The sequence below is a fragment of the Strix uralensis genome, chromosome 4 (assembly GCF_047716275.1).
Source record: "Strix uralensis isolate ZFMK-TIS-50842 chromosome 4, bStrUra1, whole genome shotgun sequence".
In the NCBI taxonomy this organism is placed as follows: Eukaryota; Metazoa; Chordata; class Aves; order Strigiformes; family Strigidae; genus Strix; species Strix uralensis.
This window is the reverse complement of record NC_133975.1, coordinates 22,932,389-22,945,677: the sequence shown is the minus strand read 5'-3', so window position 1 is coordinate 22,945,677 and position 13,289 is coordinate 22,932,389. Positions and strand designations below refer to the sequence as shown.

General features: G+C 35.7%; 1 protein-coding gene across 3 annotated transcripts in view; it reads right to left on the bottom strand.

The window, feature by feature from the left end:
* The window catches only part of PCDH7 (protocadherin 7), a 303,573-nt gene that overhangs the window by 224,078 nt on the left and 66,206 nt on the right, over positions 1–13,289 (bottom strand). The window lies entirely within an intron of this gene.

The window sequence follows — 13,289 nt, the reverse complement described above, 5'->3', positions numbered from 1 at the left end:
GCCATGAGTAGAGTGTAATGGAAATAATAACACAATAGAAGAAACATAAATTGCAATTCTGTATTCCTGGACACAACTCATCTTACAGGCCTGTTCCTCTCTGTGTGGACCTAAATGGCTGCTTAAGCTCAGTGAAGATCACTTTATCTAAAAACATCGGCCTGTATGCTCTCTTTTTATGGACTCTTAAGGAAAGATTCTGCATTTCTTCCTGACATCAGCAGAAGTATTAATAAGCAATCAGATGCATATACATCCTTAACCATATAACACTTAAAAGACTTAAAGATATATAAAAGCCTTATAATACTTCAAAGCATTAAATAAACTTTCATTTAAAAACTTATTATTAAAGAGAATATTAATGCTGCATTCAATAATATTAAATACAATATTATTAAATACTTTATTAAAACATTATAGAATAATTAAGAGCATTGTAAAAGTAGTTTGTCATTTGAAACAAATACCACTTCACAAAGTCTCTTTATATTCTGAAAATCCCACAACACACTGAAAAACAACAGTTTTGATATTGATGGTGTAGAGGATGCAAACTACACCTGACAATAAGATCTACATGCTCAACAAATGTTCAGACAGTAACAGACTTTGGAATGCTACTGGGAAAAAAAATCAGAATGTCAGAATTAATTACAAACTTTTTAAACTTTCAAAATAACAGTATGGTTTCTGTAGCTTCTGAAAAAGCAGTATAAGCCATCTGCATTTAAGTAACCTGTCACAGAAAGGATTACTTTGGTTCTAAGGGAGCCACACATCCAAAGTACTGCACAGTGTCATTATTCAGCAGAACAAAACTTGATTTGAAGCAAGACCTGTCAACCTTCCTAACAACAGGGAATAATGTCACCAGTTGAAAGGTGCACAACAGGGTGATCTCTGCAATTCACAGTATGTTGTTTCGTAGTGCAGATTGCATAAAAAAACTTCAAATGTCTTACGACAGGGATACCCTGATCTCCATTCTATGTAAAATGAGATGTGCAATACATCATTTGAACTGAAGTAAGTATGGGCAAGGAGAAGGATGTTGGCACTCCGAGAAAGTCTCTGTAATATAGTGAAGCAACACCCTAATTTTACAGAAAACAGGTCCTACAGGGAACCTGACAAATTTGGTGCAAATGCCTGACAAGAAACTATCAAAAAGATATTTGTGATTCTTTCACGATGACCATACATGCATGGCTAAAATTCTACTAGCTGAATACAACTGAAATTACAAGTTGTATCCATCTTAAATGCTCTTACTCCTGTTCTTTCCACACGATCTTGTTGGAGATGAAGTTAAGACTTCATTCTAAATCCATATGTGATATTTTATTTTTGCTTTTGGCCCTTTGGAAATGTCAAACATAAGTAAAAGGCCCAGTGAAGATCTTCCTCATACCCAGAGGATACACACTCAGTTTGTGTTTCAGCTTAGTCACTCTAACTCTATTTGAAATAGTCCTCTCAAACCCTTCCCCACTGACTCACTTTCATAAAAGTTCTGTGAGCACATACACTGTAATTTGGTAATTCCATATTCTTGTTAGGCTGCATCAGCAGCCTTGGCTGAAGTGCTCCAGTGATTTATTTAGTGCCCTAAAGTGCTCTCAAACTCTATGCCTTTATCTCTTCTCCTGTTGCAATATTGACTTCTGAAAGGTAAGTTTGAAAAGACATGAACAAAGGTAAAAGTGCATGTAGCAGTGCTGCCACAGTGGAGGCACTCGTGTCAAAAGATGATATGTGCTGTATTATGCAAATTCCCTCTATACCCATGCAGAACAGAACAACAGATAGTATTGTAAGTATTTGCTATACACTTTAATAAGACCAGCCATCCTAGAATGCAGAGACGGAGTCAAACCAATGGCAATCCAGTTTGTACCACACGTATTTCCTGCACCATTAAAAATATATGTATTAGAACAGCAAAGCAGACAGAAGTATGTACGACATAACATACTCCCATAACAGCATTACAGAAAGCAAATGTGTTTAAATAAAGGCCAATGAAATAAAATGAAATTAAAAAAAAAAATAGAAAAAGTAGGCTTTTTATAATTAAGTTTGGAAAGGCAATTAAGGCTTGATCAGAAGGAGAAATGTAAGTAGGCTGTTTCACAGAACTATGCAGAACATATTTTCACACCAGCAGGCACGACTCTGTAGGAAGGATGGGGCAGGTGTTAGAGGAACTGGATGAGAAGCAAAGCAAATGAAGATAGATGAATGTTTGAAAAGCTTTTAAAATGTTTGGAATTTGAATGGGAGTCAGTGGAAAAGTACGAGCATCAGGCTGCCATTATCATAGTGGTAATTAATGAAATTTAGAGGTAATTACTGGTGTTTGTGAAAAGCAGAAAGCAACATTTGACAAAGGTTGGACTCAGAAATCAGTTTCTTAAGACAGTATGGTCTCGGAAAGAGGTAAAGAGGTCTCAGTCCTAAGGGTATATATGAGAAATGGAACAACAGCTCTGTGGCAGTAGAAGGCTTTAAGCCTAATATGAATAAATATACAGGTGTCCAGTTCAGAAATATACAGAATGCACTTTTTATTATTAAGATATCTATCTTGATTCTGAACACAAGAAAATGAACTTACACAGCTATATATGTCATGATGAAGAGGAAAAAGATTAATTGTATCTTCCATGTTTAATTGCCTGATAAATTTAGCCAGGTGTGAGATGAATAGTTTCTTATTTTAACATGTTGTTTTCAAGGGACCAGAACTAGTCTAAATAGCAATGATTATGTTCTTATTAGTTAGATGTTTTGAACAAGAATAGCAACTGATGAATACCACACGAAAGGCTTCCCTTCACTAGGATAAATTTCATTTAGAATATATTCATGAAAGTTTCAAACTTACAAGACAAAAATGTCACTTTGAATGTTAATTTTAAGTATTTAAGGTGCAAAATAAAAAATTAATATTATAGTTCCATCATTTTCCATTTGTAAAAAAACCCAACAACACTTCTCACGCAGTCCAAGTGATAGTCTTTTTTTGTTAATTCTACCAATAATTTTCCACAGTGGATCCAGCAAATCCAGACAGGCATCTTTAGAAAGCCTTGCAAAGCCCTCCTTCTTGCTATTCCAGGTGAATGGTCCCTCAGTTCTAGCAGGGATTTCAGTAAAGCTATTGATTTTATGTGGAAGATCATCCAATACATGATATTATTGAAGGGTAGCAATACAAACTTTCAAAGTAGGTAGAAAGACTGATAGGGAACCAGGTAACAGAGAAAGACATATTTATCTATAAAGTTCATTGTAATAGTTCAAAGCAATCTCACACCTCCAACTGGGTAAAATAAAATTATGGTTAATATACAATAAAACAACTGAAATTATACTGTGCTATACAGCATTTTCTGCTTAAAGCAATATAGAAGTACCTCTTTCCCAGTAAAGGAACAGAGATAATATACCTTACACTTCTCTAAGCATAATGGAGATGCATTGCAGCAGACTATTGCATCACAAGGACTCCTTATCCTCTGTTTTATTTTGGTTTTGGCCAAATGAGCAGTCCTTTACACATCAGTTATTTGGAGACGTGTATAAATTTCGTGTGAGGAGAAGTGTTGGGCGTCCCAGAAACACTAGGAAGACATGTAGAAAACTTCTCACAGACTAGTCTGCTTCCCTTCAACCCATTCAAGTATTACTATTCCACCCTACTATTTTAATTAGTAGTAGAAAACTGATTACCCGCAAGAAAGGGTTTGGAACTCCAAACAAACCTAATTTATATATAAACCAATTTCCAATTTTCTCAGTGAAAATAACAAACTATATAGGCCAAACAGCTTTCTTCAACAGTTTTAGACTAGATTAGATTAATAAATCCAAGGAGAGAATTCAGGGGTCCTAACTGGAATGCACTGACAGAATTTTAAGGTTTTACATGCTAATACAAGGAACGATGAATCTTTCAGTGAGATGCTCTCAACGTTATTTCTGATAAACCCACTGAAATTCAGTAAAGCTAGAATCTTAACTCCCTGCTGTATATGACTCTCAAAGATTTGCACTCAAGTATCTTGGTGAAAGTCTTTTCATTCCTCTACCAATAAAATTGACAGCTAAAATCAGAATTTTTACAGATATATGTTGTTAAGACTATGCAAACATAGGTTTTTTGATCACACATATCTTTTTTCCTGCTGATTAATAGGGATATCAGATGATTGGGTAGTCTGTGATGCAGCAATGCTTTCCTTTGGGGATGGAAAACAGCAGAAACAGTGCACATAAATTCTTCCTTGGGTGGTACAAAATTAAATTATACAAGCTGGAAATAGTCTCTGCAGACTGTCAGAGATTCAGAAAACTGTCTCCTCCACAGTCCTACTCTTTCACACTTGACCATTAAGCAATTTCCCACACTCTGCACACCCACAAGGAATATTCTACTCTATGTCTTTAAAATACTGAATGAGATTAACACAGCCACAGGACACATACATGCTATTCACTGTAGTAGTGATGTTTTTCTAGCTCTGACTGGAGGAAACTGTAAGGACAGGAGGTATGAACATTCTGGTCCCAACCAGCTATTGCTGTTAGAGTTAGTTCACAGTGAGACACAAGAATTTCTCTCCTTACCCCTTTTCCTCTCATTTCTGTGGTCATTTACCTTTTCTAATCCTCAAATTAGTCCTAGAGCTCTGGCTGGGACTGGCAAAGCTCAGCTTCAGATGGCTATTTCTGTCTGCTGGCCACCCCACCACTGCAGCTTGGACAGCTGTGCAAATCTGACCCTGGGTGGCTAAAGCTTTTAACTCATAGTTTTAAAGCCAACTATCCCTTAAACAGTTCCTGAAGTTCTTCTGAAGCACTAGAATGGCAAACACGAAATTCACTTTTAAAAAGGCTAATCTGGTGTAACTGTGAAAAATACACACTCAAAGCTCATATCACGCTTAGGTGAGAAATAAATGGCAAACCTAGGACAGGTCAAAGGCACAGTTAGTGAGCATCATCTCATGTGGCTGATGTCACATTACTCTCCACACAGGGGTTTGGTGGATTAGGGAAGAAAAATCCAGGTATGTATACCACATATGAACATACACTGCCCAAGTTCTTTTCTCATGGATTTTTGAAGCCATACTATGCTGACTAGTCCACAACAGCTGTGCATACTTTTCTCTCCAAAAATGGGTTAACTCTGCAAAGATCAGTATTAACTCCCACACACATTTCTGCTGGAAACCTATCAGGTTGCTAGGGTAGCATGCTGTGCATAAAGGCTGCTCCCTGGCTTTCTACCCTCCCCGCAGGCACATGAAGCCCTAATTATGAGGTATATATACAGAAGAGTTTCTGTGGGCTAAGGAGAAGCATCAACAAAAACACTACGTCCTTTGCTCCACGAGTTACAGACCCTTTGAAGCATTTTTCTGCCCCTTTGTTTATGCTGTATCACCATATGTGAGGCTCTTTCAAACTTCACTTTTATCATTCTAACCAATTTCTTGCTCTTACTCTTTAACTTAATTATAAAATTCAGAGTAAATCAAATTCCAAATAGTAAGCAATAAACTAAAAACTGAAAGGGGATGATACAGTGCTGTGACAGCAGAACTGCACTTGCCCCATTTCATTACCAATATAGATGTTAATGAGACTTCTTTTCTTTTGCAAAGTCATTTAAAGACTGTATAAGGAATCAGAAAATACCTCTTCATTTTTTGTCACATACTTGCATTATACACCTTTATTTATTTATTTATTTATTGGTGCATTTCTTTCTTTTTTTGTTTTTGTCTCCTGGTGGAGAGTGGAGGGTAGTTTCTTCTCTTCAAGTTCTGTTTCACTTTGTTCCTGCTGTACCTGTTTAAAGACCTCTTAACCTCCTACTTCCCAAAAAATTCCTGATTTCTTAAAGTCCAGCATTAAGTCATTAAGGGTGAGCACAGGGATGACTTAAGCTTCCTCACAGGCTAACCAGTATGTCTGCAGTTAAATGCAAAGAACGTATGGTGGAAGAACTCTCTACGCCTGGCTGCCAACGGCTTATATGCTATTTCCATAGCTTTCCCTGCTGCTCCAGAAGGAAAGTGATGAGACTGAGATTCTTCTGTGTCACTACACTAGCACATAAATCTAATTGCCAAATACTTTGAGAGTCTATATATGCCAAGACGGACAATACTCTGCATTTCTTAAATATTCAACTATTCAACCATGCAGCTTTCTAGAATGTAGGAGTTGAGAAACAGAACAGAATGATCCTGGCACTGTGAAAAAATCATAGGTGAATTTCTTGAACAGCAGAGAGGCACAGAGGAATTACCTTTTGATATACAGTATAAATCCTTTCCAAATCCATACAGGTTAAAAATGTTAGTTGTCATATTTGTTTTATAGCTTAGCATCTTTGTTTTCTTTATGTTTAAGATGCCCTCAACATATATCCTCTCAAGTATAGCTAAATTGGAATAAGAAGGTTGGAAAGATTTATAATGTTGCCAGAGCTGTCATATAGGCTGTGAATGGGGAATGTTTCATCATAAGAATTATGACAGTATTCTGCTTACCATTTCTTTTAAAGTACATCTTTTTTATTTTTTTTTAAACCTAAACTACAAAAATCAGTGCTTTTGAAACTAAAAGGTAAATTATTCATAACAATTAGAACAGCTGCTTTGTCTCTGTCTTGTGGGTGGAAATCGCAGACAAACATAACAAACTGACAGAATTAAGTATGAAACATTTGCAGAATTTGTATCCATGAGTTTTCATTTTCTTACATCTAGCTTATGTAAACTAAGACCTCCTTAGTTCCTTTCTGCTATTTTCCTATACTCATATCTAGGTTCATACTGAAAGTGTATTACACACATTGTGTGCAATAGGGGAGGAATTTCTTCAGGTTTGCTAGGCTGGAATTCATTCCTCAAAAGACATGAAAGGCAATAAAATCTAAGCAAAACTTTAAGTCACATTCTGTTACTATGTTTACTTGCCTGACAAACACAGAAACTATAATATTAGTAACAGTATTATTTAAACATGTACATTGATCACTGCATGTTTCTCTTATTTTGGCCAACTACTTACATCATAACAATTATGATGTCGTAAGTATTTGGTTAAGTTTTGCAGCTCTTCCATGAAGAGTTTCAGCAGGCAATCTTCACCAAAAAAAACCCACCTAAGCCAGGAATTTTGGCATACAACCCAAAATACACAGTAGTTCTCTGAACACCTAGAAGTGTGCTAGCCCTTTCGGGGAAACAAAAAAAAGGTGATGATTCTGACATCATTCATACAAAAGACCTAATTGTTCTACTGATAGGGGAACTCCTCAGAGAAGAGGAAAACTCTTATTTAAAGGATGAAGCCCCTATATAGGGACTGGGGTAGTTCAGGATTAAAAATATGAACAGATTAAAGATTGCCTGCCTTGCAAATACTGAGAAGAGAACAGTATTTCTAGCCTCAGCCAAATGAGGAAATACTTTGAGACGATTAGGTGAGTCATAAAACTATACAGAAGCATCTCCCGAGATAAACAACTTGCTTAAATCCTGTTTCTATGTCAGAAGAAATAAATTATACCAGAATGTAACATCTCCTAATCATTCAACTCAAATATTGTTTCTTCTTCACAGCACCTTAATACACCCAAACTGGCCTCCTGCAACATACAGCATCAACAGTGATCAACAGCAGTCAATGAATTCTAGTTTTGTGATCACTTCAGGACATTATTATCTTATACTTTTAATTTAACACATATTTAAAATGATGCTTTATAAAAATGAAATAGTGCCCTGTTCCTAGGGTGAAATGTAAAACTCATTTTCTAAACTTGATCTTTTGTGCTTAGTTTTTAACTCTTCATTTTGTTGCGATTGTTTCTTTGTCAGAGGAGAGGGTCTTTCCAACTTCCCCTCTCAGGCATGGCTGTAACTGGAATATTTATGTGAAAGATTTCATGTTTTATTTTGAATCAATTAATTTTCTTTCAGCATCCTCCACTTAAGTGGTATTATTATTTTGTGCTGGATTCAAGTTTGAGAATTAGAACCTATTAACATAGAAACAAAAATATTCCCTTTTAGAGAACCATGTGTTGGGCTTTGTTCATTATTTGTATTTTTCTCCACCTATCTTCCTCTGGCATTAGAGTGAGCAGCCCTGTTTCAAGATATCAGATGTCTCATCCATTTTCTCTGTATTCCTCCATTGGAGTGTTCTCTACATATACAAAAGCAAAAATCTGAAATAGAAAAATCCAAAACTGTCTCCAATAGGGGAGCTTAGTGAAAGAAGAAAACACTCTAGGGGGACAAACACAGAGAGAAACTAACTGCTGCTTGTTACATTTTTTTTCAGATAAAACCAAATGGAAGCTAGGTTGCCCTGGGCATTTTTCTTTAGACATTGTGTAGAATACATATTCTTGTCCAGTTATACTCATCAGACCTAAATCTGGGAAATACTGTCACGCCAACGAAGAACCAGAAACAGAATCTAACTCCTGTGTTGCTACTGTGTATGATAATGTGATCTCCGTGACTGGAAATTTTCTTGATGTCCTTGTATGGGCATGAAGATGGTATCAATCTGTCTGAGATTAGCAATGTCCTTTCAGTTCCCTGCCCAGACATGAGAGAGAATAGACTAAAAGGCTGGAAAGTATCACAGCCCTCAAAGAACAGATGTCTTTTTTGAAATAATTCCTGGCTTATAATAGGAGTCAACAAAATGTTTTATGCCACTCCTCAAATTCAGATTTAAAACTGTTAAAAACCTTTATCCATTTTTCATCACAAAGTAAACCAGCAATGGAAGCAGAGCACATCATAAGAATGTATTGCACTGCCTGCTTGCAGAAAGATTTCTGTTCTGACAGATAACCATTGAGGCTCCAAAAGAGGCCTTTTTCATCATTTTGGGGACTTTATGTAAGCTGTTTTGCTGAAAAACCATTGGCTCGCTGTTCCATAAATTTTGCAAGTTGAAGCAAAACAAACTGTGTGTGCTTTATGGTTTCTGCCCCTTCTGTTCAGCAAGAAAGCAGGAACTTCCTAAAAATTTTAAGCATGGACCACTGCTAGACATCAAAGTGGTTTTTGGACCACCCAACATTCACATTATCAGAGTCTTATTAGAAAGTGTTACAAAGATAACACAGCTCTGAAAAGCAAGTTGGAATATTATACCTTCATCCAGTGTGAAGACTGGAGCTTGTCAGTCACTGACACAGTCACAGGAAGCCAAAACAGTAGCACAGTAGGAGGATGTTTTCAGGAGCATATCTCACATTAATGAAGTTCACTGGATATGCGAGACTAAACAAAATCACTCTCCTATCGGCTTCTTACACTAACTCCCCTTAAATGGGACAGAAAACTCAACTTTTTCATACACATCTCAGATTTTACATTAGTCTGTGTGTTCCTTGGGTTTGACATCACTCTCTTGTGGGCATTTTGACTGAAGTTTATGATTTGCTCTAAAGGGCTTTATATGTTTATTTACTGAAGTGGTATATAAATGAGTGGAACATCAAAGCAAATGATTGAATATTAAATAAATCAAAAGCATAGTTTCACAAACACTTAAAGTGGAAAAGTACTGCATTTACAAAACTGTCAAATTAATTATTCAATATATTTACACTCCTAATACTGGTCCCAGACTCTGCAAAGGCAAGACTATCATGAGCCCAACATGGAAATGTTGACCATTGCAAACTGCTTTGTTTTTCCTGCAAGACATTACAGTCAGGAATGGATTAAGCTATATAGACTACACCTTTCTTTTCTGCAAAGGCAGGTAGTCAGAAATGATAGACCTGTACAAAGCTGTACAACAGAGAGTTTAAAAACAGTCAGATTAAATTTTCACCAAAAGATTTCCCAGGGAAGAATACTTCCCCATGGAGAAACAGGGAAATAAAGAAAAAATGTTATCCCAAGAAATTGCCACTGTATGTAAAAAACCCACAAGCTAAACCTAAAGCACTAAATCACAGAATCACAGAATCACAGAATCATCTAGGTTGGAAAGGACCTTGAAGATCATCTAGTCCAACCGTTGTTTAAGTGTGTTTAAGTGTGCTTATGTTTAAATGTGAATAAACTTTTTAACAAGTGAATGACTACATTTCATGGCAATAATTAAAATGATAACAAAGCATGCAAGAAATTGATAAATATGGTGATAGAAGAAAAAATAGAGATTATGATGTTTATAGTTATACAATCCAAAAAGTCCAACCAAGCAGGGATGAAGATAAGAAACTGGTTCAGAAATGTGGAATGAAAAATGAAATAATCACAGAGGAAAGGGATGACTAATAAGAAAACAAAGTAAAAAAGAACAGAGTTTTTTTAAAAAAAATGGTAATAAAATTCCAAATTAAAATTCTGATTCCAGTGAGGATTTTTGGACATCATTTAATTCCTATGATTTATGATCTCCGCAGTAGAACTATAGCACTGAGACACTGTGGTTTTTATATTAATAGAAAATTATAAATGCCACTGCAATCAGTAACACTGACTTTCTCTTTCATCAGCTAGTGGTCTGGTGCTGATCAGATGATGAAATCAAGGAGAGTGAACTGGTAAACCAGCTGGAGAAAGCATTTGTGATATGATTTAAAACAACAACAAGGTTTCTCATTTTGTTTTAGTAAATTTTTATTTATCACAGTGTGATTTCATTTATGCCTATGTAAAGTTTGTATAAAATCCTTATCTAATACTAACCATAGTTTATCCCTTCTCAAAGGTATAAATTAGAGCACAATCCAAATACAGTGGAAAGATAAGATCTTTTTTTTTTGTCCTCCCCTATATTTTTAGAACACAAAATATACATGCACAAATTACGTGAGATCAATATTTTTATTCCTTTGCACTCCATCAGTCAAATAGCAAAATAATCAGAAAAGGGCACCACATCCCTCTGTTTGTGTTTCGAATTGACTGAATGAGAGTTTGACAAGTCTGAAAGGCCAGCAAAAGACACACAGAATATCCCTCATTAGATTTTGCACAACAGTGACTACAGAGAGCTATGAATGCACAGTACTATGAATAATAAAACATCTGTGAATTACATAATGTCACTAAGTACGTTCCAAATGGTATGCATATATTAACCCACAAATACAGGCTGGTACTTATTTAATACAAAATCAGCAAAAAAAATGGTGTTTCTCAAAGGCCCTGGAAACCCATTATGCTATCCAAATCTCACATATTACTCTTCAGGAATGTGATGCTATTGTTATATCACAATAAAAATAAGTCACATCAACAGGTCTTAGTGACAGGTAGTGATATTTTTGGGAAATCCACCAACTTTAATGAAATGGTATTTCTTCTTGTATGTTCAACTGCCTGGAGTCTACTAAGATAAAAATGAATATAAGGAATTTTTATATATATATTAAGACTCGATATTTTCACCCTTCATTTTGTCATTGAAATGTGCAGTCAAACTACTAACACATAGCACCTTCTGTCAATCAGAAAAGTCCCTATTTGTATTACTGTAGACTGCACACAGCTCAATTGGAACCCTCTGTTTTAGAAGTGCCCCACCACCACCACCCTAGTGATAAATAATTTTAGGATTTTCATACTTGTTGTTAGCTTTAATGAATGATGTACTGTTTCTTCATTGCTGAAGCCAGGCTTCTTTTTAAGCAGCTATAGTAGTCTCTTGACAGTGTAATACAGAAATGGATCAGTAATTATAAAGGGGAGTCAAAATTGTGATTACTCTACTGTGTATTCTTCTTAATGACTAGTTCAGAAGCAGGAACATAGAACTATTGTTTCAAACACAAGTCTGAAACCCCTAGAGATTTAAATGAATATTACATTTTTTAAAATCACTTTTTTTCTGTCTTTTTTACCTACTCTTTCAATTAGCAGAAACACACCACTCCATAAAAACACAAAGTATGTGTTATTATTCTATTATAGGTTGATATCATTAGATAGAAAAGTCTTTAATGAGGAGTGGCACACTGTTTATCCTCATCTAGTCATACTTAGCATCAGACAATTTGCCATTTACCACACTGAAACCTGATCCAAAACCCACTGAAGTCACTGACACTTTTACTTTCTTGAGTCACAAGTAGGCTTTTAACAAGGTAAATGCTGTTCACCCTTTCACCCCAACATACAGCAGTCCAAGCCCATCTCACAACTGCCACCTCTGATGTTCTAACCTCCATGCTAAGTTAGTGTAGGAGAGGTTTATCCAGTACAAGAACTGAAGCTATAGGATTTATGAAATCAACAGATGGCCTCAGACTAAGTGTATTTAAAGGAGATTTTAATTTTTAATGAAAATAATTTGAGATTGGGTATGTAACCAAAACTCAGGTATGTATTTGATCTTATCCCAGAAATAATTCAAGACAGATCATCCAGGTTACCATATGCACTGTATTTCATTCCTCCTATTAAAAGTAGATTACAGAAGGGCTAAAGCTACTTATGATATTTCAAGCTTACCAATATTAATTTGAATAAGATAATAGATGAGGGAAGCATGATTGGCAGCCATTCCAGCTACACAAAGTACAAATCTCTTCAGCAGAAATTCAATGGATTATAAAACTGAGTATCAAAAGATCTAGTGATAATTTGATCTTCCATTTTTTAATATATTAATATTTCTTCAGCTATCATTATTCACCATATTTTTCCTACAAAAATATTGATATTCTGTTCTAAAATAAAATGCAGTGTTGTAAAGAAGTATTATGAAAATTTGGAAGTGTACATTGAAGCATTAGATATGTGCAACATAAAAAAGCCTTCTGATGTGCAAAAGACATGAAATGCACACAGTGAGTTAGGAAATCAGTATCAGGTGCCAACCATTGACATCCATGTCTGGGGACAAGAATTCCAATTGCCTTTTCTTTCCTGGTTAAGGCATGTAGGGAAGCAGCCGCTGCAGCTGTACAGGCCCTGAGAGACAGATGCACAAGCCAGAGAGATAATACACATGTCCAGAACCTTCCCACCTGCTGCCTGGCTGAATTCACACTGGTTATTGCAAGATGTGGATAACCATCTGTACATTTGCCTAGTAGTGACACTTAAGGGTTATATTTTTTAAAGAGATAATCACTGGAGTAAGTTATAGCCAGGATATTTTAAAATTCAACAGTTTTTTCTACATGTACTATAAGAGCTGTTGTAATTTGTCTTGGTGCAGTTCAACATGGCCAGAATCTCAGAAATTCAGCAGAGTCTGTACCTAGTACA